The 26,886-nt window shown below is 38.0% G+C and overlaps 1 protein-coding gene across 50 annotated transcripts in view; it reads left to right on the top strand.

Moving 5' to 3' along the window:
* SOX6 (SRY-box transcription factor 6) overlaps nt 1-26,886 on the top strand; it is a 570,771-nt gene that overhangs the window by 493,178 nt on the left and 50,707 nt on the right. The gene's annotated exons all lie outside the window — the stretch shown is intronic.

The raw sequence follows: 26,886 nt of genomic DNA, 5'->3' as shown, positions 1-26,886 counted from the left end.
CAGACCTTGCAGGCCCTGGGGAGGCTTTGCATTTCACTGTGAATGTGATGGGAATCCCCAGACAGGCTTTGTCCAGGGCACTGCCTTGATCTGATTTACATGTGTAAAAGGATCGTTCCGCCTAATGTGCAAGAACGGGAACAGGGAGACCAGTTGAGAGGCTACTGTAATGCACTGGTGAAAAATTCTGATTGTTTGATGAATGAATGATCCTTGCCATTCCTTGGCTCGTAGCTGCATCATTCCAATATTTGCTTCCCTCTTCACGTGGCTGTCTTCCTTCGGTGTGTTTTCCTGTGTCTCCAGATCTCTCTCTTCTTATAAGGACATCAGTCATTGGAGTTAGGGTCCACCCTAATCCAGTTTGACCTTATTTTAACTTGATTAAATCTGCAAAGATCCTGTTTCCAAATAAGGTCACATTCCCAGGTACCAAGGGTTAGGGCTTAAATATATCTTTTTGGGGAACACAATTCAACCCATTACAGTGGGATGCAGAGCCGTTGCTCACGTTGAATCAACCACTCATCCTTGATTGATCTCTACTCTTTAGCCACACCAGGAGACCTCTGGGATACGAGGGGCTGGGAAGGGGTCTGAGGGGGTGAGAGTACTAGGGAACTCTCAAAGAATGTGTATGATCAAAGTCCTTACCCAAATTAGGAAGCTTAGCTGTGGAAGTGTTGACTTCCCAAAGCTTAATAAAGAATTTCATTTTACTCTCAGTTCTGACTGCACTGAGTTACTGATGTTAACATTAAATAAATATATATAATATTTAAAATTGATAATTATTGGACCCCCTGCCTTGATTAATCCCCTTGGTGAGAGGTTCAGATCAGGTAGGAGAGAAACGATCTGGGTGAATGGCGGGTCTTTAGGTACCTGTTAGGCCACAAACTTTTATATACTTGGGACTTGTCATGCACATGCCAGTCACTGGATCTGCTCAATCAGTTAAGCGCCCCATTCCCCTGTAAGCGCTCCGTCCTTGGCAGTGGACTCACAAGGCAGCACCCCTCTTTAAAAACTGCCTGAACAGATGGTCATGTATAGAGTGAAGTTTCAGGACCACAAGAGAAGAAAAATCTTGCCCCTAAACATCTTCTACCACTCTGATATTAGAGATAAACACAGAGTCAGTCTTTAAACCTAAGATGCTATGAGAACACCATGAAATGATAATATATTTTGTCTTAATGTGAATAACTTTAAAAGATCCTCTTTTGAGATGTGGGTAGACAAACAAGTTTTGGCATAGGGATACTGAGTGGGAAACTGGGTTGAAAACAAGAGAATGGGTTGCTGGCCCGAGCACATGGTTGTTGAGTTCCCCAATCTTCCTCACCAAAAAACAAAGCAAGAGAATGGGTACATGCACAGGTACCATCTCCTACTTGGCAATTTTTTCAAGGCTTGATCCTAAAATTAATTTGAGAAGCATGTCAGTAATTTGTTTTAGTCTTTTTTTATTAGTTTTCAAATGAAAGTAATACATGCTTACTGAAAATTCTGATAATACAGAAAGATATATGGTAAAAAGATAATTCCTTCCTCACCCCATTAACTATCATTAATGATTCAGAAATTTTCTTTGAGTATTAGCAATCATTAGTGATTCAGAAATTTTCTTTGCATATATAAGAAAGTATTAATGAGTTTAAATATATGTATTCTCACCTAGAATAATTGTCATTGAATTGTCACCAGCTGTGTGATATTTGGCAAGTTGATTAACCTCTCTGAATCTCAATTTCTTCCTCTATAATAATGAGGATAGTAATCTGGATTACAGTGAAATAAGATATATGTGAATATACCTAGCATAGCTCCTGGTACAGAGTAGGCACTTTCTAATGTTTTCCATATCTTTTAAACTAAACTACATGGGTGACCTTTGAATATATGGAACACATGTACTATTTTGTCACAGATATGAGATCCTCACAGAATAATGGGAGGGTCAGCAGAAGGAAACAGAGTAGATTTTTCAGATGTTGGCAATTTGGCCAGCTCACGTAGTTCAACTCCTTTCAACTGAGTTGGTACACAAAGCTATGGAAACTTCAGGTTTATGGATTAGCTCAGGTTTCTCAACCTCAGCATTATTGACTTTTTTGGTAGGATAATTCTTTATCATGGCCTCCACCCATTGGATGCCAGTAGCACTCCCTCATTTAGCGACAACCAAAAATGTCTCCTGGCATTGCCAAATGTCCTCTGTTGGGGGAGGCAGGACAAAATTGCCCCTAGTTGAAAACCACTGGGCTAAAAGAATATATATTTAGAATGAATGTATTTTAGAAACTTCATACCATGACAAACAAATTACTTTATTTAAATAGCTATACTTGTTAAATTATGAAAAATCATTTGCTTTTGATTAAAGTGAGTAAATGAAATACTTCTTTGAAAAATGCATCTAGAAATTTTTCTTTGGAATATTAACATAGAAAATATTTAAAACAATGTGTGTATATGCCATTGAATTTTAGGGGGAAATGAGAAAAATTCAGTACTGTTGCAGCAACTCCATCTTTCGAGAAAGCCCCTCTGTCTTCTACACAGGCTTGGAATAGCACCAGCCCCACCCGTTTGCACAAAACCTAGTAGTAAACTGGCACTGGGCACGCTTTGTCTCCAGCAGTGGGTCTCTCTGTTTATCTGACACTGGGACCCTTTATTGCTGAATTTGTATCATCAGTTGGAGTTCAAGTTCAAACTTAAGACACTATTAACTTCAAATGCTACAGGTTAATTTTAAATATTTCTCATTGACTTTTCTTAATTTATTTGGGAGGAAGAAGTTTGAAGTTTGGAAATGATATCTTGTTTTTCTTTGGAAGACGTAGGAAAGGGATGAGAGATTAGGTAAGACTTAAAGAGATAATGAATCCAAATTTGTTCTAAAATATATTACACCAAATATAACTGAGCCCCTGAAGGTAAGTGGCGAAGTGGTTTCTACAGAACCACAAAACCCTTGTTTCTTAGTTGAAGGGAGTTGTTGACTCATTAGATAACTTTACTGGAGTTGAATTTTGGGCCCCAGAAGAGTCCGTTATATTCAGGGATACTGTGTTCACAAGCTCTCCTTAACATGAGCTCGTTCCCAAATAATGTCCCTGTTTTGACTTTATATTTTGTGGGTTTTAGGCTTTGTTTAGTTTCTAGAGCTGGTATCTATCCTTGCTTCTTAGGTTAGTTGCAGCCAGAGAGTAAACTAAGAACAATGGTAAAGGACTCCTGTGATAGTAGCACTGGCTTTGTAATAATCAAAATATCCATTTTAATTTGATGAGGTTCCCTAAGACACTACTTTTTCTTCCGAGGATCAGATTTTCTTCTGAGGTCAAAGAGGGTAAATATATAATGTGCAATGAGATTGGTAACATGGATTCCGACAAATTCAGCTTAACTGTCTTCAAAATTGTCCACTTTGGAATTATCTCATTTTCCTTACATATAAAGATCCACAATTAGACTTATGAATTTGTTCTTGTAACTGATAATACAGTTTTAAAGACTCTTTCACAGTGTTGTTGTCATAGAACCTTGTAGTTTATTAAGCACACCTTGTTGCTCTCTTATTTGGGCGTTCTTTACAAAGGAGTGTGTCACAGATTTGGGTTCCCTGAGAAGCAGACTATGAGATGGAGATTATCAAGCAGATTTATTGGGGAGTGTTCTTCCTGATTGCCACCTGGGAAGGGAAAGGACGAAAGTAGGATTATACTGCGATGCAGTCTTGACCAAGGCCTCAGTCAACTCCATAGGAAGCTTTGAGGCTGCCATGGTCGTTCACAGTTGTCTCAAGTTTGGTGGAGAAGGTGAGCTTTTATATCCTTGTGTCAAGCAGTCGTAGTATGAGTGCTGCCCTGGGGAGAGGACATGACCTTGGGTGAGGTGACTCTTTTCAGCTGAGGCAATGCTGCAGAGGGCCAGCAGCTGAGGGCTCGCTGCCAACAATGTTCCCTGCAGCTGAGAGAAGAACTCTCTCAGGATCCTGATGGGGGATCTGGGCAAAGCATCACAAATGGCCACTGCAGAGTGTTTTTGTGACATTTAGTAACATTAGATGTATATAAACCACGCTTTGTATGTATCATGAATGTGGGCAAATGTGTACTACACAGGCGTAGGGGAGCTTGTGTTTTTATAGCACATATAGAATCGCATATATGTCCTTATGAATACATGTTTACCCATGGTGTAGTTCATTCTATGGGGTAAATCCCTATTTTGACACTTTAAAAGGAAACATTGTTGACTTGATCGGCCAGAACGGCACCAATGGAGTTGTTCTGGTCGGCTGTGTCATAGAATATTTAGGGTCTGGTGAAAATGTAGATTGTAGGGGCAATAGATTGTAACGGCACCTTAGGAGCTGTTATGCTCCATCATTTGAACACAGCTTGTGTGTGTGGACTGTGAGAGTCCTGCCAGCAGGGTTATCGCCCTGGGTTTTAACTTTCCACACCAAGAACACCAGCCATCTTCATCCCTAAGTACCAGTGCAGTGAGACCATGTTATAGGCTAATTGCTTACCAAATTTTGTTGTTTTGACATCTCTAAGATAGAGGGTATTTTACTCATGAAAATACATAGCAGAATTTTAAATAGGCTGCTTCTAAATGTTATTAGAGCTAAGCTAAGGGCATCTGGCTAGAAGAGAGGCAAGACAGTGGGCCTTCTTAGTGTTAAAGTGTATTCTGTAACTTTTCTGACCCTCTTATTGTTTGAATGCTGACTCGGTGATTGGTTAGAGCGCTTCCTGCAATGGTATTCTGTAACTGGAGAATCTGGTTATTTTGCTCTTCTTAATAATCTTGATGAGCCAGTAGACTGATTAGCTACTCATCAGAGTTGCTCATAGATAATCTAGGCAGGTTACACATCTATAGGCATGTGGCCCAAACTGCTATTCTCCTCATCTTCTGAGAATCTCTTACATTACATTTGATCTGGTCCAATCGCTTCAGTTCACAGATGAGAAAACTGAGACCTAGAGAAAGAAAATGACTTACCCGCGATCACATATAGATTCATGGCAGAACAGGAATTACATTTCAGCTCTCCTAATTCTTAGTCAGTCCTATTTTTATTTATAGAACAGGACCAGATTCACTTATTAATTTTCTATGAGATCTTTAAACCTATTATATACAAAGTACTTTTTACATTGACAATCTCAAATCTTTGATGAAACAAGACACAGTAAAAATAAATAAAAACTCTGAAGCAGAAAAGTATTAGCCTCCTGCTTCCCATGTACTTGTCCCCTTCAGTCTGAGTGGGGCATTCTTCCCTGACATGATGTCTGACTCTGGGAAGATAGTCAGGAAACAGACGATTGAGTGATGCTAGTATAGACAAAGAAGCAGAAGAGGTGGCCAGACCCAGCACAGTAATAGAATTAGAGGCCACATGGTGTATTGGAAAGAGGATGGCTTTTGGAGTTGATTAATCCTGGGTCTCAGTTTCTAGGATTAATTCTAGAAGCAGCCGTGCTGTTTTCTGTGTTCAGTTACTTAGCCTCCATGAGTCTTAGCATACCTTTAAAATGGAGATAATTATACTTTCCTTGAAGGATTGAGGGGAATTTTGAGGGGAAACATATGTAGAGCACATATATGGCATAGGAGATGCTCAGTTAATGTTACTTCTTTACTTTAAGACCTCAGACAGGTTGTCAGATCTGTTGCTAATTTTGTTAAATTTCCGCTCTTTGATTCTCGCCAGTGGTGAATGTGTTAACCTACTGCTCCTTGGGGCCAAAATATCTTAAATAGAGCAGAAGGTTAGTAAGAAGCCAACAGTCACTTCCTTACAAAGTCAAGATATGTATTTTTCTTTTTCATTCTTAGAGTAACTTGTATATACTAGGTACCTGCTAGAATCTGGCCATAGCCAACATGATAATATTCAAATTCGATTATATTAGTGTGCTAGGGAGCTTTTGTTCTTACTGATTTAGTATGTACTTTAATATGTTTCTAAAAAAATGGAATTTCAATCTATGATTTTTGAAAATAATCTGATTCTTGATAACTATGTGCATTTCTCGTACCAAAATGGTATTTTTCAATCAAGTAAATAGGAAAATAATAATCCAATCACTGGGGCGCATTGTAAACTTGTTCCTATTTATTCAAAAAAAGAAGTTGTTCAATTTTTTCTAGAGTATATTCTTGCTCCTCAACCGTACTTTGCAAAAATATCAGAATAGTACATCAGTATTACTCTGATGTAATACTGCCCCCTTTTATTGGAAATGAAAAACATACGGATGTCTTCCACTTCACACTGTCAGTTGCCACAGCTCCTTGTTATTTATACAGTTGACTGAGATATTCATTGTTGCATGACAGGATAAGTTCAGACGGAAGATCAATACAGCCGTACAACAGTAAGTGAAAGGGGATTGTGAGCAAATTATTTAGCAAAGAGTGTTTGGAATGAATGAGCATCTTCTGTAGCACAGTCTGGGGAGGTCTTGTTGTTTCCAAAGGTGTGCATAGTACTGATTAATCAGGACAGTCGTTTTCGTGAGCAGTTGACCAACATGTTTGATTGCCGTGTTTTTTTTCTGTCAACCTGTTCCTAAGATAACAACAACTTGTATAACAAGGGGTGTGGACACATCAGAGATTTCACAGTAAGGGGACAAATTCTAATTGTAACATCCCCATTTGCAAAGCAGAGCAGTGGTTGGTTTTTGAAAAACATTTATTTAGTACTTTTCACATCATGACAAGAAATATTTTTATAGGGCTTCTATGCTTCAAAAATGTTATTACGTATATTTTATCTCTTGAATCTTTCCAAATTCAGAGATGTAGGTATAACTATCCTTGTTTTGCAGATCAGGAAACTAAGACCAGCTCGAGATTTTGCTCCCTGTTCCCTCTCTCCATGGTCTCATTTGTTCCCTACATCTTTGTGAGACTGACAGGACAATTTTACTTAAAATCTGAACCAAGACATACATCTGAGTTTCCAACATCAATTTTAATGAAGTGAATGCTAAAATCATGAGATAAAGAAGTCTACCTAGATATATATGCTTCATGCATATTTCTTTGAAAGGAATAACTATATTTATACTTGTGATAGTGTTTTTCTAAAACAGCATATGTAGATCAAAATGCTATAAAATTAGAAAAAAAGGCTAAGTTTTATTAATGTTAGATTTTACATTTGAACCAATAACATTGGGCACCCAAGCAGGGCTGTGCGTATGTTCCTGGCTGAATGTCATCATCGGGTTCCTTTTATTTCTGTTGTCAGGGCTACTTGATTGGTTGCCTAGCTACTAGTTTAAGACCTAATTCATAAAACAACAACAACAAACTTCTTTGGCTCCTTTCTTCTCAGCATGTTAAGTGGAAAGAATGGTGAGAATTCATATAGGTGTACAAGGCTCAAGACACTTCCTAATATCTTGGGGTGGGGGAGGGAGCAAATATGAGACTTTTAGTTTTGTTTACAATAAGTGTTTTAAGTCAAAAGGTCATGTCCAGTCTATGGATCTCCTGGTGAAAGGGTGAAAATTTAATACACCGCTGTTAATAACTGTGCGTGGGGAGTTGTTGGTTTGGGCGTGCATAGAGCTAATTTTCTAACGAGGATTTTGCGGCACTATGGCAGACTCCCACTATGGCAGGTACTTTCTAACCCGTCATCCTTCTACATCTAATCTTTTCTAGATCGAATCTCTTAATCCTTCTAGGTCAGCTCTTTTCAACTTTTTTGGTCTCAGGGCCTCTTTACATTCTTAAAAATTCTTAAAGAGCTCAAAGAGGTTTTGTTTATGTGGGGATATATCTATCAATATTTATCATATGAGATATTAAAGCTTAAACATTTACAAAATTATTTAAATATAACTAGTAAACCCATTAGATGTTAATATAAGTAATATGTTTGAGCATTATAAGTATGTTTTTCAAAATAAAAAGTAGTAAGAAGAACGGCTTTATTTTATGTGTTTGCAAATCTCTTTAATGTCTGGCATGGAAGATATGTTGATTCTCGTTTCTGCTCCTGCGTTTAGTCTGCTGCTGTGTCGCAGCACCGTGTAGCTTCTGGGAAACCCCAGTGTGAACTCAGGAGGGAATAGGAAGGTACGGAAACAACTTGGTCTAGGGGACCCTCTAAACGGTCTTTGCGACTGCTGGGGGTGTGCTCTGCATATGCGCTACTCTAGACCATGGATACATGCACACACAGTGTATGCTTTCATTCCATTCACTGTAGCTTTAAGAACAGCCTTCATTGATCAAACATTGTAAACTCTGAGAAATGATTATCGCTTTTATTCTATTTGAAATAAGGAGAAAAAATAAATAAAATTATATTACTTATATTTATACATTACCTTGATGCAAAAACAATTTTAGATGTTTTGCAGTGTTACCTATAATAAAATAAGATAAAAACTAGAGAGGAGATAGTGCACAAAAGTTTTGTAATACATATTTACATAGTTACTGGAGGTGGGCCACTGACTTGATTGCGGGCTTCCTGGTTACCCAGATCTGCTACTCCTGTATATGTAAATTTCCGCTGTGTAAATAAAAGAGTTTCTCAGGGGAAATGTGGCTTTTCTCCTGTCGGTCTGCCTAAACGCTTGTGACATACTCAAGAATGTTCCTACAACATTCACTTTGAAAACTATAATAATTTTCCAGAGCTGTTTCTTAACAGACCTTGTAATTTATTTTTAGCTTCATCCATTTATACCTAGCTTTCTTTACCTTAATTTGAGTCTTGTGACTAACAATGCATTCTTCTTTTTCCTGTGAACATGCTATTTTTCAATTCCATTCCATTTTAATTAAGTACTTACTATTTACAAAGAGCAGTATTGGACATGTGCAGTAGAAAGGTAACAGGGTTCAATCCTGACTTTATCACTTTCTAAGTAAATCTCTCAGAGCCTCAGTTTCCTTATCTGTAAAAATGTCAGGATTTGAGAATTAAATGATGCACTATTCAACCTCCTAGTAAATATTGTATATACATATTAGGCATTTAATAAATGTTTCCTCCCTTCCCCCCTCTTTCTCTGTCTCCCTCCTCTCTCCCTCTTCTCTCTTCTTTAATTAACTTCCTTCCTACCTTTATTCCCTCCTTTTTTCCTTCCTTTCCTCCTTCCTTTCCTCCCTCCCTCCTTCCCTTCCTTTATAGCTTCCCCATCCACTTGATTATGGTTATGGACAAGATCAAAATCCTTGGAGTTAGATAATCCTTGATTCTCCATCTAAGAAATGTAAATATTCATAGTTCCCAAGCACAAGGGTTGTTGTGAAGATTCAGTAAAATAATGCATGTACCAGGCCATGTCCAGTGCCTGACATATAGTTGGTAGAAAGCCAGGCTGAAACAGATCATTGACATGGCTAGTTTAGGTTTTATCTAAAAAAGATAATTGTGGGGGCCGGCCCAATGGCACAGCAATTAAGTTCGCATGTTCCGCTTCGGCGGCCCGGGGTTCGCCAGTTTGGATCCCGGGTGTGGACATGGCACTGCTTGGCAAACCATGCTGTGGCATGTCCCACATATAAAGTAGAGGAAGATGGGCACGGATGTTAGCTTAGGGCCAGTCTTCCTCAGCAAAAAGAGGAAGATTGGCAGCAGATGTTAGCTCAGGGCTAATCTTCCTCAAAAAAAGAAAAAAGAGAGAGATAATTGTGAACCATAGAACGTGTTTGTGAATGTGGTGCATTTAATCTGAACTACATTTTAAGAAGAATGTCCTGGCGGCAGTTTAAAGAAATGATGGCAGAGACCATTAGAGAAATGTGGAAAAGTGAAAAAAGAGTATGTTGTAGAATGAGACTGACCTGGACTTCAGATTCTCGTTCTATCGTTCAGTAGCTCTGTGACCTCTCTGAGCCTCAGTGTCCTCATCTGCGATAAATAATACTTAGTTTAGCTGGTTGTTGAGAATTAATCAAGAAACTATAAGCCAAGTGCCTAGGACTATGGCTTAAAAAAAATCCATTCTCTTCTCTTGTGTAGGGTTTCCCAGAGCACTTCTGTAGGTGGAGCTCCATTTGAAATTTATTTAAATCTGCCTTAGACTCTTTACCTTTGTACCCCTCCTCAGCTTGGAGCCTGTCCTATTGACCTGGAGGCAGGGCTTTTCCAGTGGAAAGACAACCAATATGCGGAGGAGGAGATTTTACAAATTTCTTGTTGAGTGGCTTCACCCTGTGTCACCCCACGTAAGGAAATTCGTGAAGCATTTCTGAAGAGTTCTCAACCTCCAAGTTAGACCAGTTCCACCCAGAGAGCCTTTAGGATGCACTCAGTGTACTAAACAATATAAAAATATCTGAGTTGCGGAAAATTCAAAACATATGTTGCCAGGAATTTTTCAGTTATTTAAAAAAATGCCCATTAAATAAAAATATATATAGTTATGATTCTCAGTTGAAACAATATATTAGGTTTGAAGTCATTTGATTGCAAAGAAGTTTTTAAGGTAAGACTTAGACCATTTAAATGACAAATCATGTTTTAAAAAAACCAAGTAAAACTTGAATATTTAAAGTTGGGTTCAGTTTAAAACACGATTTTAGGGAGGCTGAGTAGATTCTAAACTAATTTCCTAAGCTTTCACAAAGCTGCTTGAGACAATACAAACTGCCTCCTAAGTCTAATGAGGGATCTGTCTAGATTCTCATTTCTTCGACTTCTCAGAAAAACGTAAGTTAGCACATGCGAACACACTGTATTATTTTACTCTCTGCTTGGGAAACTGGGTCCACCTGGATTTTTCTGAGCTGGTAGGAAGGTGCTCTGCTTGAGAGTTATGTGCACTTTCTCCAGACTTTGGCATCCCATTTCACAGATGTTGGCTTCGGTACCTCCTGCAGATTTTCCTTAGGGACCTCTGCTTTGCGAATTAGAGACCTAATGTCTGTTCTGTCCTTGGATTTCTGGGGACCCTACAAAAATCTCTTAGTCGATTTCCATTCTTACAGGATCATAATAAATTGACCTCATTTTCTCTAGTCCAATGATGATAAATCTTTTCCCCTCAGAGACATGAAATTATGAACTTTTTCATTTTTATAGAATTTTAGGAAAAACTAGTATATTCAGCATTCTCTCAATGGAAGCACCATTAGCCATCAGTTGTTCAATCTATCACACTATAAGATAATTGAATCAGGGCCAAAAGAGCCCTTATAGATGGTTTAGTCACACCCCTCATTTTATAGGAGAGAAGTAAAGTGATTTGCCCAAATCCAACAACAAGGTATGAGTGACACTGGGATGGGACCCCCGTGCCTATGTGCCTGCCAGATACTAGGGTCATGTTTATGTGCTCCTAAGATATTTATGGTGGTGACTCTGAAGCATCATATGGTCTCAAAGTGCTAAATTCAGTCTTAGTGCTGCTTATATTGTTATAGTATAATCCTTGCCAATAGTGATGCCAAGTGTGATGTAGACTATATACGCTAATTGACTAATCAGAATATTTGGTTAAATGGAACATTTCACTTTCCAGGTATACCTGGCACACAGTAGGCACTCAATATAATATTAGCTGATTTAAATTGATGCTAGTAACCAGAATTTTCTGTCCTTACATTTATAGCTCAACTTTTTTAAAAGATTTGCGTCAACCTTTGTAGCAGTGGATGACGTGGATAATACGTTCTCTCTTTCTTTTCTTAAGAACTTCCTTTGCCAGTTACAGTTTTAGGAACATGATAATAATAACAATCACTAAAATATCAATGTTTTTAATTGTTTGAAAAGCATTTTTTTCACATTTATTATCGCACTTAACCCCAACAGCTGTCCTTAGAGGTAGAATTTTTCTTCTTTCTCTTTTGCAAATGACCATGAGTTTCAAAAAGCTCAAATCATTTGCTTACATTCACACAGGTAGTGTCAAAGTTGAGGCTTTTCAAAGTCCCTGTTTTCAAATCCCACATTCTTTCCACAATAGCAGATAGACCTCCCCTTCCTCCCCAATACCAACCTCTGCCTGTGTGTCCTGAGGAGCCCTGAATACAAGCTCACAGTCCACGTGTTAGCTGTGGTTCTACACGAGTGTGTGTGCGTGCGTGAGTGTGCTGTGTGTGCGCGTCTCTGTGAGTGCTTTATGTGTGTCTTTCTCATTGTGGGTGTAAATCTGTGTGTGAGTCTGTTTATCCATCTGTCTGTGTGAGTCTGCTCCCTGTGCATAACTTTCTATCTCTGAGTCTGACTATGTGTGTGTGTGCCTGCTACCTGTGTGCGTGTGTGTTTCTGTTCTTGTGTCTGTCTAAATCTCTGGGAGTGGATGTATGCCATATGTCTGTCTGACTGTGCGCATCTGTGAGTGTGTATGTCTATTTGTCAGTTTCTCTTTGTGTCTTGTGTCTGTCTATCCGGGTTTGTGTGTCTGTAAGTATGTCTGAATCTGTGTGTCAGTCTGTCTGTGTCTGTTGACCTGGTGCGTATGTGTCTGTGTAATAGTGTATGTGTTATATACGGTGTATGTGTATAGTATGTAACAGTGTAAGCTTCTGTGTATGTGTTCTACTCTCTTCTCTTTATGGAGTTAGATATTGGTATATTGATATATAGTATATCAATACTTCATTATTTTCATTTTCAGCTTGTAGGCATAGGGCTGGGTATGGAGAGTGTAAGTGAAAACTCTGCACAGGGATGTCCTCTATGCATTCTTTCCGTCACTTTGTCCCTCTTAGCATTGTCTTAAATCTGGTTGTCAGAAATGTGCCATTGGGAGTGCTCTGGCAGACGTTCCCTGTTAGCTAAGATCCAGTGTGCATTCTTTGACATTTGCAACTAAGATTAGAATTTCCCAAAGTGCTGTTTTCCCTCTATGGATGGAAATACTTGCTTTTATTTTTGGTGCAACCCTGATTTGCCCCTTATATCTTTTTATAAATGATGTCAACAGCGTTGGTTCTGAAATAACACAAAGGACGTCTTGTAAAATGCATTCCCAGTGGCTTCGGTTCCCTGTACCTTCTAGGCTGCAAGAGTCCCCTGTAGTTTTCAACAAAGAAGATTGCTCTGAAATTCTTTTCTTCCCATATTGAGGATCAATGTGAGTTTTATGAAAAGAGAAACCATAAATTTGAGGTCCTCTTTCCTATGTTGATATTAAAATATTAATATTACAATTAATCTCAATTTTCCAATCTGTAAAATGGGGACAAGAAGGCAAGCATCTTATCTAGTTTAAAGAAATGTTTTATTAAACTCGTATTAAAAATCACATTGGTTTATCAAGACCTTTCTATTCTTTTAAGAAGATGAGTTCCCTAATTTAATAACACTCCTCCAAGGGAGGTTGTTGGCAAGTTTAGTTTTTCTTATTCTAGACCGTTAATTTGATTGTTGTAAAATGATTTCCCCGGGTCTAAGTAGAACATTGTTAATAGAAGAAGGAACAGGACCCTTTGAAATCAAGCATATCTATGTCCAAAACTCAGCTTCACAGACTAATTGGTGATCTTCTCACTTCAGCAGCACATGTATTACTAGCTGTGTCATGGGGGCCCTGTTACTATTCTGTGCCTTGGTTTACTCACTTGGAAGGTGGAAATGATGAATATACTGTATAAGATTGTGGAAAAGATTAAATAAGATAATGTACATGAAGTAAGGTAGATGCAAACAAATATTCTTCTGACTCCCTTATTGTTGTTTGCAGCCATATGACATAACAGGACGTCAAGTAGGAAGCGCTCACCATCCAATGTATGATGTATGGGGCTTGTGTTAGCTGCTTGGGATTCAGAGAAATGTTGACTAGTCCTTTTCTGTGCTGAAGGACAATGTAGTCTGATTTGGGAGATAGGATAGATACATAAAAGGGAAGTTGACAATGTGGGGTCCAAGTGCCAAGTGAGTGAAAGGAGCTGCAAGGGTAATTAAGTTCATGAAGATCAAATGAGACCTTGCTGATCTATGACTGATGTGGAAAGAGGTTCTGTGGAGCAGGGAAGACTTGAAATGCCTCAGAAAAGAGACAGGCAGGGTAGAGTATACAGAGAAGAGTGAGCAGGCAGGGTCCAACACGAGCCTGGATGGGGCCTGGGTCTCCTCATACAGGAAACAACGGCTGGAGGACAGTTCATTCAGGAGAGGAGTGGGCTCTGGGTTAGAGAGGGGGCCTTGTTCAGATGATGGAAGACTAGAATGCCTGGCTAAAAAATTTAGCCCAGAGTTTATGTGCCTGAGTGTGTGTGTGTATATGTCTGTGTGTGAGAGAGAGAGAGAAAATGAGTAATAGTGATGGTAATGGTACCTGAGGTAAATTGAGTGTATTTTTCTGTATAAATAAGCTCGCAGAAAGTTAACTTGATTGTTACATAGAAATTCTAGAAGCAACTGATAGTCACATCACTTTCTCAGTGGGAGAAAGCTGAGGGTGATATAGGATTATAAATCCAAATTAAAAGTTGAAATAACATTTGTTTATAGGCATATATGGATGATAAAAACTTTTATTTGAAAACCTCATTTGATTTTCATAAAAACCCTATGAGGCAGAGATTGTTGTTTTCTATTGTTATCCTCCATTACGGATTCAAAACAGAAAAACACCAAGGATTCATGGAGGTAACTCTAGGTTCGAATACCAGGTCTTCTCCATGTAAACTCTACACTTTTCACTGCACCATGCTGTTGGGTTACTGTTACTGGTAACTTGAAGGAAGAGCCCATGTTTTACTCTTTGCTGTCCACCTAACACTGGACCTGAAATGCTCTGTCATTATTCATTGATGGCTTGCTTGTGGCTAGAGACCAGGCTTTGGAAGAAGTAGTTACCCTTAGGGAGATAAATATTTATTTTCATCTGAGTCTACACTTTTGTCTGTGTCTGGCCTTCCTCAGAAAGAGGAAATTTACATTATGGGAGAGCTGCTTCCTACTGGACGTTAGTTAGAAGAATTCTGAAGTCTCCTTTAGCTCTCCCGGTTACTCTGCCTCACTGCCACTTTCTCTTCTGGCTTCTGTTCTGGAGGTTGTTGATTCATTTCCCATGCCGTGTACCTCTCTGCCTCTGCTTCCTTCTATGTGATGCTGATTTTCTTTCTTTCTTTCATTATTTACTTTATTTATTATTTATTTAAATAGCAATGTAGTAAAGTCTTAGACCTGAATAGCTTCAAAAAGTTAAATTCATAAAATAAATACTGGCTTACAAGGCTTTGGAAGCCAGCTTGGGTGCTGATCTTCCTGGTTTCATGGCCTGGACCTAAAGCCAAGTCCAGGCTCCTAAGTTAAGCTGAGCGAAAGAGTAGAAGGAGCTCCGCGTGGTTCTGATTCTGGTGACCTTCTTCTAGGCCTCCGTCTGACTCCTACTGTCTGTGTGATCCCAGGGAAGTCTCTCATCTTACTGAGCTTCAGTATGTTCTGTAAAATTAGGATGATTTTGCCTTACACATGAGATGAGTGTGAAAAAGGACTTTACAATTTCTAAGATGCTGGTGGTCACCAAGGCTGAGTAAGGGCCATATTTAGCGTGTGAGGAACAGGGTTACTGAGTCAGTGGTTTCCACTTAGAAGCGAAGTTTTATGCCGTGTGCCTCCTGCCTCCTGTTTCGTTGGAGTGGGGTGGACTCAAAGCTGCCTTAGGCTAATAGCATAAAGAAGTAGCATGCCATCACTTTTTTTCCCATAAATAAAACAATTTTTTGTTTATCATTTTTGTGGGTGGTAGTGGGAAGGAGAGGATGTAGAAAGGACGTGAAGTCTATTTTAAGTAAATCAGGTCTGTTGTACCAAAGATCTCTGGAGTTTATGGGAAGCATCTATTTTTTCTCAAATAATTAGCTGAGGACTAAGAATTAGAGAAATGTAGATGGGTTTACTGATTAGCACAATATAGCAAGACCACAACATGGTGTGAGTTAATGAATTTCACTTGGCTTTGTACAAACTAGTTTTCCAAAATCATTTCTCTAAACATATAATTTTAAAAGGTAATTTAATGAGATAAAAATTTTCTATAGGTCATGTTTGAGGGAATATTTATTACTGATTTGTCTTCAAGTTGAAAGTATACTAACGAATGAAGTTTGCAGTCAAATCAGTTTATGCAGAAGGAAAAGTATGTGACTGTTTAGAACAATGGACAATAAATCTTAAAACAACTTAAGGAACAAAGGGTGAGTGTTGTAGAGGTATCAGCTGGCCTTCGAGGGAAAACTAATATTTCAAACTAAACACTACCTAAATAGCTTATATTTATATTGAGATTTGTTTGTTTATTTGATCAGAGCAATCTAATAATCCAGCCCTTCATATCGTGTTACAAAAAGAGGACACAATCTACAACTTGAAGCCTTATATAAATTACAAATTTTAATATGCTGGTGCCGATGCAGGCAAGAAGGCAGGCCAGCTCTATCAGCAATTTTTCTGCTATTCTTTTGGTCATTTCAGCTGTGGAAAATGAAAATTTTAATCATAAATTTGAATATGAGTTTTATTTAATCAGTGAAAAGAAGATTTAATCTTTTCTTAGGTTGTGCTCTCCTTGTGTCAAATATACACAGTAGAGTTAAATAAGAGCTATAATCTCAAAACTTTTGTACCTTGTATAATTGTTATACTCATGTTCTTTTCTTGTCATTAGTTGGTCTGAAAGTGCCATTAAAAATTCTACAGAGATTTAAAAACTCTGCTAAATATAATGTTCACATGGGGAATTATTTGTTCTACGAATAACTATTTTGTTGTTGTTGTTGAGACTGTGCAAATCCATTGTAGTCAGCTCTCACTAGACAATCTTTGGGATCGAGTGAACAATCTTTCTGCCTTATGTCCTGCTCTGGTTAATTTTCCAGGTTTGTCCTTGTTTAGGCCAGTGGTGGAAAGGGGCAGAGAGCAGCTACCCCAGCTTTCGGAATAAACATGTGCTTGTTTATTGCTGGTCCCGTCAGAGAGCTCTTGGAAGCGTTGCTTTGATTTCATTTAGGAACGTTAACTGAGGTCTAAGCACCATCTCTCAGTCTGCAGGAAAGACTCTTTATGCTGAAGGCCCTGCTTTTAGGTTGGGAGATCAGATTCCAAATTTTAAAGTGTCATCCTATTTAATTCTCAAATTTGAATTATAAGAATGAGCTCTAATTTATGAACTAAATCATAAATTCAGCTCCAATCCTGATATTCAGCTCCAGTTATCTTGATACTTAAATTGTTTGTTGAAACAAAAAGCTGAGGATGGATTTCTGAGTTTCTGAGAAATAGAATTGGGACAGACTTTACCCTCACTGTTGTGGCCTATAATACACTGCTTTTCAATGTCTAATTTCTGAGTGTGGAGACGACAAACCTTTTTTATTTTCTTAATGTAACAGCAACAAGAAGAAGCTCTACTCAAAATATACTTTAGAGGGAAAATACTTTGTGCCAATTAAGGTCAGCTGTGAAGAGCAGGTGATTTTTTTCCTGCCGTTTGTGGACACAGCAAAGGGAGTCCTCAGCACTGGCACCCACCCCCCTGCTTGCAGGCTCTCCACTGACAGACGGCCGATACGTGGCGAGCACATACCTCATTTACATCGCATGCATAATGTGCTCTATCTGGGATATTAGCTTCTCGGGGTTGGCAGTGTTGCCTAACACACACAGTGATCAGCACATTTTTTGAGGCTGCAATAATCAGAGGAATGCAGCAGAGATGTGGGAACAAGAGGAAATAACGTGGCATAATGATGTACCCATCATTGTTCTGTTGTCGTCCTTCCTAACCAGTTTGGTTTCCCTCAGAGCCTAACAAAAGGGTCATGAATTTAATAGAGTAAAACCTGGAACTGGGTGCAAGAATAATGCATCTGTTCCTGAGCTCCACATTCGGAGAAAAAGGGAAACCCTTGACTAGATAGGGAATGAACTGCCCTGAAAGCTTCGTGGGTCTCTGCTTAGGGCTTATGTAATCTTCAAACAAGATGTGCAGCCTCATTTCATCTCAAGTAAGCATTTACATGCAAAAAAGTCAGATATAGGAAATTAATCTTCAAAAATACGTAAAACATAACGTTTCTAACAAAATAGTGTCTACTATATTAATAGCATGCTGTTTACAAAATTTATTCTAAGCATATTAACCTCCTCATGGTTTTCACACATTTACTGAAAGACAATAATCTCCTTGCACTATTCACCCATTTATTCAGGATTTTAGGAAGAGTTCAATCCTGCAGTATTTTACAAAGCAGTTTGCATGTTCCTGTTCTGTAACGGTTTGCAGTATTCCCAAATAACTCTTACACATGAGTTCAATAAATAATTGGAAGCCCAGATGTTTGAAACAGATATAGCAGATACTACATTGTAGCTGTATTTTAAATACAGCTACTTTCCCTTTGTCCTATCATCAACTTCACAGCATTGCACTCTGCCATTTGCAGTTCTCTTCTAATTAAACCTCCATGAACATTTGGCATGTACGTGTTCCCACACGCGTGCCCCTCTCGAAGGCAGCAAGTGGAGCATCCTGTGTTATTGTTGCTGACTTGAGACATTCCAGGGAGGAATTTTACTTCTTCAGACTGAACTGTAGCTAGCATTCTTTATCCCTGCGATACCTCTTGATAAGGAAGTGGCACGTATTGAGACATGATTTACCACATCACGTAGCAGATAACTCGAAATTCTCTGTAAGCTCCCTTCTTAGACTGAACCTTACTCATGTCTGTGTCCCTCCATAGTGCCACTAAAGCAAGCTCATGTTCAGGGTTTGATAAATAAAGTAAAAAGTATTAGGTATCAGTAAAAACTAAGAATATTCTTGAACTTGGTTTTAAAATATGGCTGCCTAATTTTCAAGAACTGAAAGAAACATGAGGAAAATTCTAATTTCATTTACAACAGCTTTAGGTTATTAAATTTAAATTTTTGTTGATACATGCATCTCTCTATGCAGTTTTTGATCGTAGACCTAAAAATGATTCCTTCTAACTCATATGTGTTGGTTTCTCTCTCTGTGAAATAATTTCACTAATTCCTGAAAAATGCTGTGACATTATCAGAGAAAAACTTGTTTTATTTTTTTAAGAGATAGAAGAGTATTATGGCTGCGTTTGGGAATTTTTCATTCGTATCTTATTTAGTCTGGTGTGCAATGTGACACCAGTTAATTGTACGTTATTTTGTGGTAACTACATGTTAACTCTGTTGGAAGTAATGGTAATTATGCTGTAATTGATATCAGTTCTCCTACATCTTTGGAAAACCATACAATTAACACATATCACCACAGTTGGACACTATCTTTTGTCCTTTGTAATGTTGCCAGGTTAGAGTACTATTTTGAATAGGGTCCTAAATATTTTCTACTTCTTTTAAAATTGGAGTTTTATAATGATTTTTAAAATTTTCATGAAACAAAACATAGTTTCTAAATTTTAATTTTACTTAATCTTCTAGAAAGCTTCTTCTACAAATAATCAGACATAGTCCTGGGCTGTTTTTATTTTTTATTTGAGAAGTCATTTGTAACTTCCCTTGACCTTATTAATACTTTCTGTTTCCTTGAGGAGGATAAGGGTAGAATATGCAAAATCTTCACATCAAAGAGTTAATTAGTTTTGTTCTGAAGAGAGGCCCTCTTCCTCCCAGCAATCTTTGCCCTTATATTACTTTGCTTTCAGACAAAAGGATGTATTCTGTGCTAGTGCCACCATGATGAATAACCAAACCAAATTTGGATGAAAATGTTTTCCCTCTGATTTTGCCTGGCTCTTTCCTTTTGCCTTCTCTGCTTTGTGTCCATTCCCCTCTACCACTTTTGCCTGGGATGGAGATGGACTGTCAGAAGTAGCAAATAAATGTGTTTTCGGTAAGTGTGACCATGATTTGGTAGACTTGTTTGACAATTGAATTATCTTTGAGCAATTTCCTTAGGCATGTGAATAATTGTTCAGATTTTTTTTTTATGACATGGCACAGTGATTTTACTAGCGTGTGCCACTGTGTAGGTCTCAGGAGCAAAAAGAGTTGACTATCATAGAACCATAAGATTTCAGAGCCAGAAGAAACCATAGAGATAAGTTAGTTCAGCTCCCTGATTTTACAGATGAAGTAATGAGGGACCAGCACAGTTGTAAAGAGCACATGTGATGCAGAGCAGTTCAGTGGGGGTGGCAGGAGACTGCGAGTGGTCTGGAGGCTACGACGTGCGTTCTGGATCTGTTACTCATTGGCTGCAGGTCTTGGGTTAGTGTCCTAACCTCCTCGGTCTCCACGCTTTCCGACAGAAGAGGCCTTTACATTTCTTTCCAGTACTAACACTTTCTCATGCCCCCTATTTTTCTTTTTAAGATATATGTTATTTTTGTAGCACACATATTTCTTTAAATTATAGGAAAATCTCTTAGGAGATGTGATATGTTTATATATCTCTTAAATTAAAACAAATAACATAGCGGCAATACCTTACTTTTTTTTCCTTCATTTTTTGTGTTTATGTTTCTGAGGGAAAAAAACTTTCAACTTTATCAGTTTTCCAGCTAAAATTGAAAGAGAAGGTATATTTTTGAAGAAAATATTCATTGTAGTTTATATAGCTTTGATACCTTCAATTTGAATAAACCACCCGTTTCCACAAACAATATTAAAAAGTGCACATTGTAAATTAAATAGGTATCTGAAATCAAGTACCTAGACTTTGAACAGATAGAATTCCCAAGATAACTTCTTGGACAAAGACATTTGCTTAGCTGGTCATTAATTTTATTGTGGCCCTCTTTGTTCATATGATAAGTGTGAGAATAATGAAGTCTTTTGGTGGTTTAAATGGAAATAGAATTCTCCAGTTTTTAAATCATGTGTTCAATTTTACTGGGAGTTTGTATAATTTTATAATGAAACTTTTTGTAAACTTGTTACTGAAACAAATGGTTAATCAGAGAATATTCAGGAACAAATATGCATCATGTCTCTGTACACGAATAAAAAGTTGGAAACCGCATATAAGTAGGAGTTGGGCTGCCGCACAACTGGATTTGCTTAAGTCTGAACACTTTATAACTCTACTTGGGAGTTGCAAACTTATAAATAACTTTGCAATTGGTTAAAACCATATTAAAACCATATGAATGAGATAGAAAGCATTTGGTTAAAGGGGTTCAGTAAGCACTGTAATCCTGATGAAATTCATTTAACTCAGTGGCTCCCAAGCCTAAAAGGGTCTCATATCTTCAGAGTTAATGCTACTTTATCATTTATCATCTGATGGTCAGTGACAGGAGTCTAAGTGTATGTTACAGGAGATATACAGGACTCTGTCTGTGCCAGGGGTGTGGAGAGAGAACTTGCTTAGTTTGGTATACTCTTCAAATCCTGAGGGAAACTTGTCATACATCACTTGAGAATGTCTTTGAAAGCTCCATAAAACATGTCCACAAGAAGCTCTGCAGACATTAGTTCATTTCAGCAGGCATGTGCTGCCTGCTTCTTCTGTGCTTACAGGGCACGGTCCTAGCTAGAGATCCAGAGGATCAGGAGATACTTTCCCTCTGCCAAGGAGCATAGGGAAGACTGCCAAGGAGAGGTGGCATAGATCGGCATCCTGAGAGGTGATCTGAACAGCTTCTGTCAGTCAGAGTCTATAGATTCTATGTCTTGTCTCAAGTGTGAATCTTCTGGCATTTTGAAAACTTTTGCCAAGTCCTTACAAGTCTTTCTTCCTTTTAAGGGAGAGCTTTGTCTTTCGAAGAATCCTAGGTAGACGGATAGGTAGGTAGAGTTGTCAACAGATAGAACCACTGCTAGATCCTAATGGCAAAAACTTCCAAAGACTTATTTCTGCAGCCAGTAAGACCTCATATGTAAAGTTTGTTGTCTTATTATTTGATATTTTTGGGCCAGTGACAAGAGCCATTTATGATGTAAGAGGTAGAAATTGCCGTTGTATTGGTTTGCTAGGGCTGCCATAACAGAATACAATAGACTGGGTGGCTTAAACAACAGACATTTTCTTGTCACGTTTCCGGAGGCTAGAAGTCCAAGATCAAGGTGCCCACAGGACTGGTTTTCCCTGAGCCTTTCTCCTTGGCTTGCAGATGGCCGCCTTCTTGCTATGTCCTCATGTGGCCTTTTCTCTGTGAGCACGCATCTCTGGTGTCTCTATGTCCTAATCTCCTCCTCTTATTATTATAATATGTTATAAAATTGGTCTGGAGTTATATATATTGTAAAATTATATTAATAGTTATATATTAATACATAATTATTAATATAATTTTATATATTTAATATAGCATGTAATAATTAGCATTAATATAATTATATAATATATATAATTTAATATAATTTTATATGCCCTCCAAAAGGACACCAGTCAGATTGGATCAGGGCCTACCCTAATGGCCTCATGTTAACTTAACCACATCAGTAAAGGCCGTATCTCTAAACACAGTCACATTCTGAGGTCCTCGGGGTTAGGGCTTCACCATGTCAATTTTAAGAGGACACAGTTCAGCCCATTACAGCCATCTTTACTTAGCTTGAGTATTCCCAAACTCTTATAAAATTATTCACTTTGGGATTACGGTACCTACGGAACCCCCTTGACCAAATGTTTTATGTCTCTTTTCTTGTGGTTTCATCTGAATTATCTTCCCTAGAGTTGTTCTTATTTCTCTAAACTGAAATTAATGTAATTTTGTTTAATAGTTTAGTCTATTATTCTTTAATAAAGATTGGCATTATTAATTAATTCAAAGGATGAAGTGCAGGGACCAGCCTCATGGCTGAGTGATTAAGTTTGCGCACTCTGCTTTGACAGCCTGAGGTTCGCTGGTTCAGATTCTGGGTGTAGAACTATGCACGACTCATCAAGCCATGCTTTGGCGGCATCCCACATAGAAGTACTAGAATGACTGACAACTAGGATATGCAACTATGTGCTGGGGCTTTGGGGAGAAAGAAAAAAGAAAAAAAAAGAGGAAGATCAGCAACAGATGTTAGCTCAGGGCCAGTCTTCCTCACCAAAAAGTATACCTTGAAAAAAAAATGATGAATTGCTAATGGTGGATTGCTAGGCAACATAAGCGTTTATAAGACTATTTGGAGGTGGAGGTGGTGGTGGTGGATGAGACTTTAGAGAAGATTCTTCTTTCAGAGCCCTTTTGAATGATAGTAACTAGGCAGACTTCCTGTATCTCAGCTCTAGGCCAACGCTGACCAGGAGATTGCCCAGTTTCCAATTGACTTATATACCTTCCTTTGTACTGTCTACCTTTTAATCATCTGTATCTCACTGTTTTCAAAAAAGATCTGAAAGTTAATTTAACATTAAAATGAAAGAAGAGAGGGAGATAGTTTTATCAGGATTTACAGCCAAAGTGCTTAGTATGTGCCAACATCGTGAGAGGCACTGATGATGTAAAGATGATAAGACATGGACATTGCATCCTAAGGAGTAAGTTGGGGAGACATGTAAACAGACATATAAACCGGTAATTGTAATACATTTTTCTATAAACATGATGTGGTAATGGAACAAAAGAGGACAGAATAATTTCTGCCTAGAGCTGGTGGAGGGCAGTCAACAAAGGATTTTGTCCAGAACAAATGCTTTAATTAGGCCTAGAAAGGACTAATTATGATGTCATCAGTAAAGGAAGGACATTCTAAAAAGGAAATAGTATATGCGCATACACAGGGCATAAAATATCATAGCTTGTTTGGGAAACTCCAAGAAGTTCCCTCTTATTGGAACAGAAAACATAAACTGGAATGAGAAGGACGTGAGGCTGACGGGGGAGCAGGAAGCAGATCATGAAGGGTTATACAAGCTGTGCAGAGAAGTTTGGTTCTCCTCTTGCATATAATGGGGAGCATGTGAGAGCTTAGAAGTAGAGAATAAGACAAGCCACGTACTACATGGTTACTAAGGTTGAGGTGTACATTTAATTGTGAGATGCTTAGCAGTCAAGACAAAAAGGAGAGCATCTGTCGTTTTATAGCTGCATTGTTGATACAGGAGAATGGAGATTGACCTTTAAATCAGGACACTATCTTCATTAGTGTTTAGCTTTGAAACATTTAGTGAACACTAAATAATATCTTTAACAGAAGTGGATATTTTATGAGTTGCTTTATTTTTGCGAAGTACTCACACATATAATCTCTTATTTAATCATCACAACCCTGCAGCATGAGCATTTTCTATTCCATTTACAAATGAGGAAACAGGCTCAGAGAGATCACATGGTAATTAAGTTGTAGAGTTATGATTCTAAATTCACCTCAGCACAAATATCTATCTAAATTTTGGTTAAGTGACTTAAATAAAATATTAAAAAAATCTTTTTGAGTCTCACCGTCTTCTCATGTAAAACTGATAGCAATAGAAGTATTTTCCTCATAGTATTGGTGTGAGGGTTAAAAGAAATACTCATTGGAAAGAGCCTTGCACGTAATATGTATATATGATCACTAAGTGACACTATTCTCTGCTTCTACTCCAATACATGTATTTGTACTTTGGGGGCAAATGCAGTTGGAAAACCTAGACCTTTAAATTAATTCATGAATCCAAGCACAATTTTGGTGTTAAGGGTATATTAAAAGCTAGACAAATTAATAGTTTTAGCTGACAAAATGTTATTTAACAATGAGGTTAAATAATGAACCTCATTTCTTCCAGCTGGAGTCTTTATTATCGTGATTACTGACTCTAGGACCATCAAAATAACACTGTGAAAGTAAATCCCAGTGCCTCCGAAATGACTCTCCAAAAGAGAAGCACCTTTTTAAAAGTATATGTGGTTACTTTCCAATGTAAACCCTACATTTTTGATCCTTCATTAAATTACTAAATGTATAATAAAGGATATAAAATAAAGGCTAATAGAGTGATAGAGCTTGTTAAGTCAATAAAAAGGAAACCACATGTGTGCTTAAGTAGTATTTCTTGAAAATCACATCCTGGCAGGATATGTCCAGAGCAAGGAATTAGAGCAAGTCTTCCAGAGTAAGACACACACTCTCTCTCAGCATTATACTTGCATTGTCCTGCTTAAAAAAAAATTTTTTTAAATTTAAAAACGTGTAGTACTGCTTTTGAAGCCAAGCATTTGTGGTGAGTGGAGCCGTCTTTTGCCAGTGTTTCACAGACTTTGCAAAGATGCAAGTGTTAGGCTGCAGAGATTCCAAGTTAGTCTCAAAAACCTCTTTTTCATATTAAGTTATATAATGAAATTGTATTCTTCTATTGTGTTTTTATAAAATTACTTATTTACCTCTTTTGCAAAACATTTAAGGTATTTTCCTGTATTTCCTTGATTTCATTATTATTGCCCAAAAAGACATCACAGTAAGTGTAGTATGGAGTGTTGAGTCTAAACATCTCTTTTACAAATTTGAAATGTTAGAAAATTTGTAGTTCATGCTCCTTTTGGGCACTCACTTGTACAGGGTGTTTTTGATGTATGTGGGTAAATCAATTATGTGGCCTTGTAAAAATCTGCAAGTATTTATGGACACTAATACTAAATGCTGTGTAAGATATATAGAAAAGGTGGAGGATAGAATCCCTGGCTTGAAGAATCTTTTGATGTTGTTGGCGGAGACTTGGAGGTGCACGTGAACCAAAGCTCAGCTTTTTAGCAGAGTATGTATAGCTAGGGGGAATTATGTAGGGAAGACTAAGAATTTTTGTGTATCAGAGAGGAGGCAGATCAGAGAGGTTAGAGTTCATGGAAAACTTGGGGTTTTCAATATGAATAGGACCTGGCAGGGAAGAAGAGAGGAGGAAGCTTTATCCTAGCAGCCATGAAGGAAAGGAAGCAGGCATGTTTATGGTATTACTATGGGAAGGCAAGTTACTGTCCACCCTGAGCAGAGGATGTATGATGGGAGAGTTGTAGGAAATCGAGTTTAAAAAGACATATTGGGAACAGTGTATGAAGGACCTTGACAGCCAGGTCGAGGAGTTTGGATGAAATACAACAGAAAATAGAAAGCCGTGGAAGGTTTTAAATCAGAGACCTGAAGTGGAACCCTGTGAGGAGTGTGAGTAGGTCGATTGGAAGGGCAGTGGCAAGGATCAGGAAGACCAGAAGGGAGGGTGCGGAGGGGAGGGACCAAGTGCAAGAGGCTGTGTGAAAGAGGAATCAGCAAGCCTGGCTGATTAACTGGGCATAGAGGGGCACAGAAGGCAGGGAAACAGGTAGTGCTGACCCGCTGGTGTTGATGTAAACAGAGGGCAGGAGGGCAGTTAGGTGAGGGGAAAACTGCATTTACAGGGAAGCCTTTGCTTTTTAGTCTAGGAGAGAGCTTTCCCGGGTTGGAGAGGCTCTAAAGCTTGGAGCTGGAACAAAACGACAAGAATTCATTTGGGTAGTACGCAACAACTTAGAGTTGAAACTCTGAGGATGGATAATATCTCAGAATATTGTGCTGGCCTCAGAGAATATCTATTCATAATGCATGTATTTGTTATTTCTCTTAGAAAACCCTGCTTCAGGAATACACAAAAACGTGACTGGTAGAGCTGCAGTATTAACGTTCCCTTGCAAACTTCCTTATTTACAAATTTAACGATTTTTAAAAGTCTTTAGTATTTAAATATGTATTTTAGGATATAACAACAAAGTTCTTATTTACTTAAAAAAGATTCATGACAAAATCTCCACATAGGAGATAGGCGGTTCTAAATTTGTGATTACATGAGCTTCTGTTTAAATTTTCTGTTTACTATCTTCTATATACAGAGATATAATATATATAATATGTATTTATTTGTATAAAATATTTGTATGAAATATATATACGAATATTCTATAAGCTGAATATTTGAGAGCAAGTATAAACTAATTGTAATATATTTTACACGTGAAAGTAGCATGAGAAAATTATTTTTTAACCATTTTAACTGC

This window comes from Equus caballus, chromosome 7 (genome assembly GCF_041296265.1).
Source record: "Equus caballus isolate H_3958 breed thoroughbred chromosome 7, TB-T2T, whole genome shotgun sequence".
Lineage (NCBI taxonomy): Eukaryota > Metazoa > Chordata > Mammalia > Perissodactyla > Equidae > Equus > Equus caballus.
Note: the sequence above shows the minus strand (reverse complement) of the source record. Positions and strands in the feature narration are given on the sequence as shown.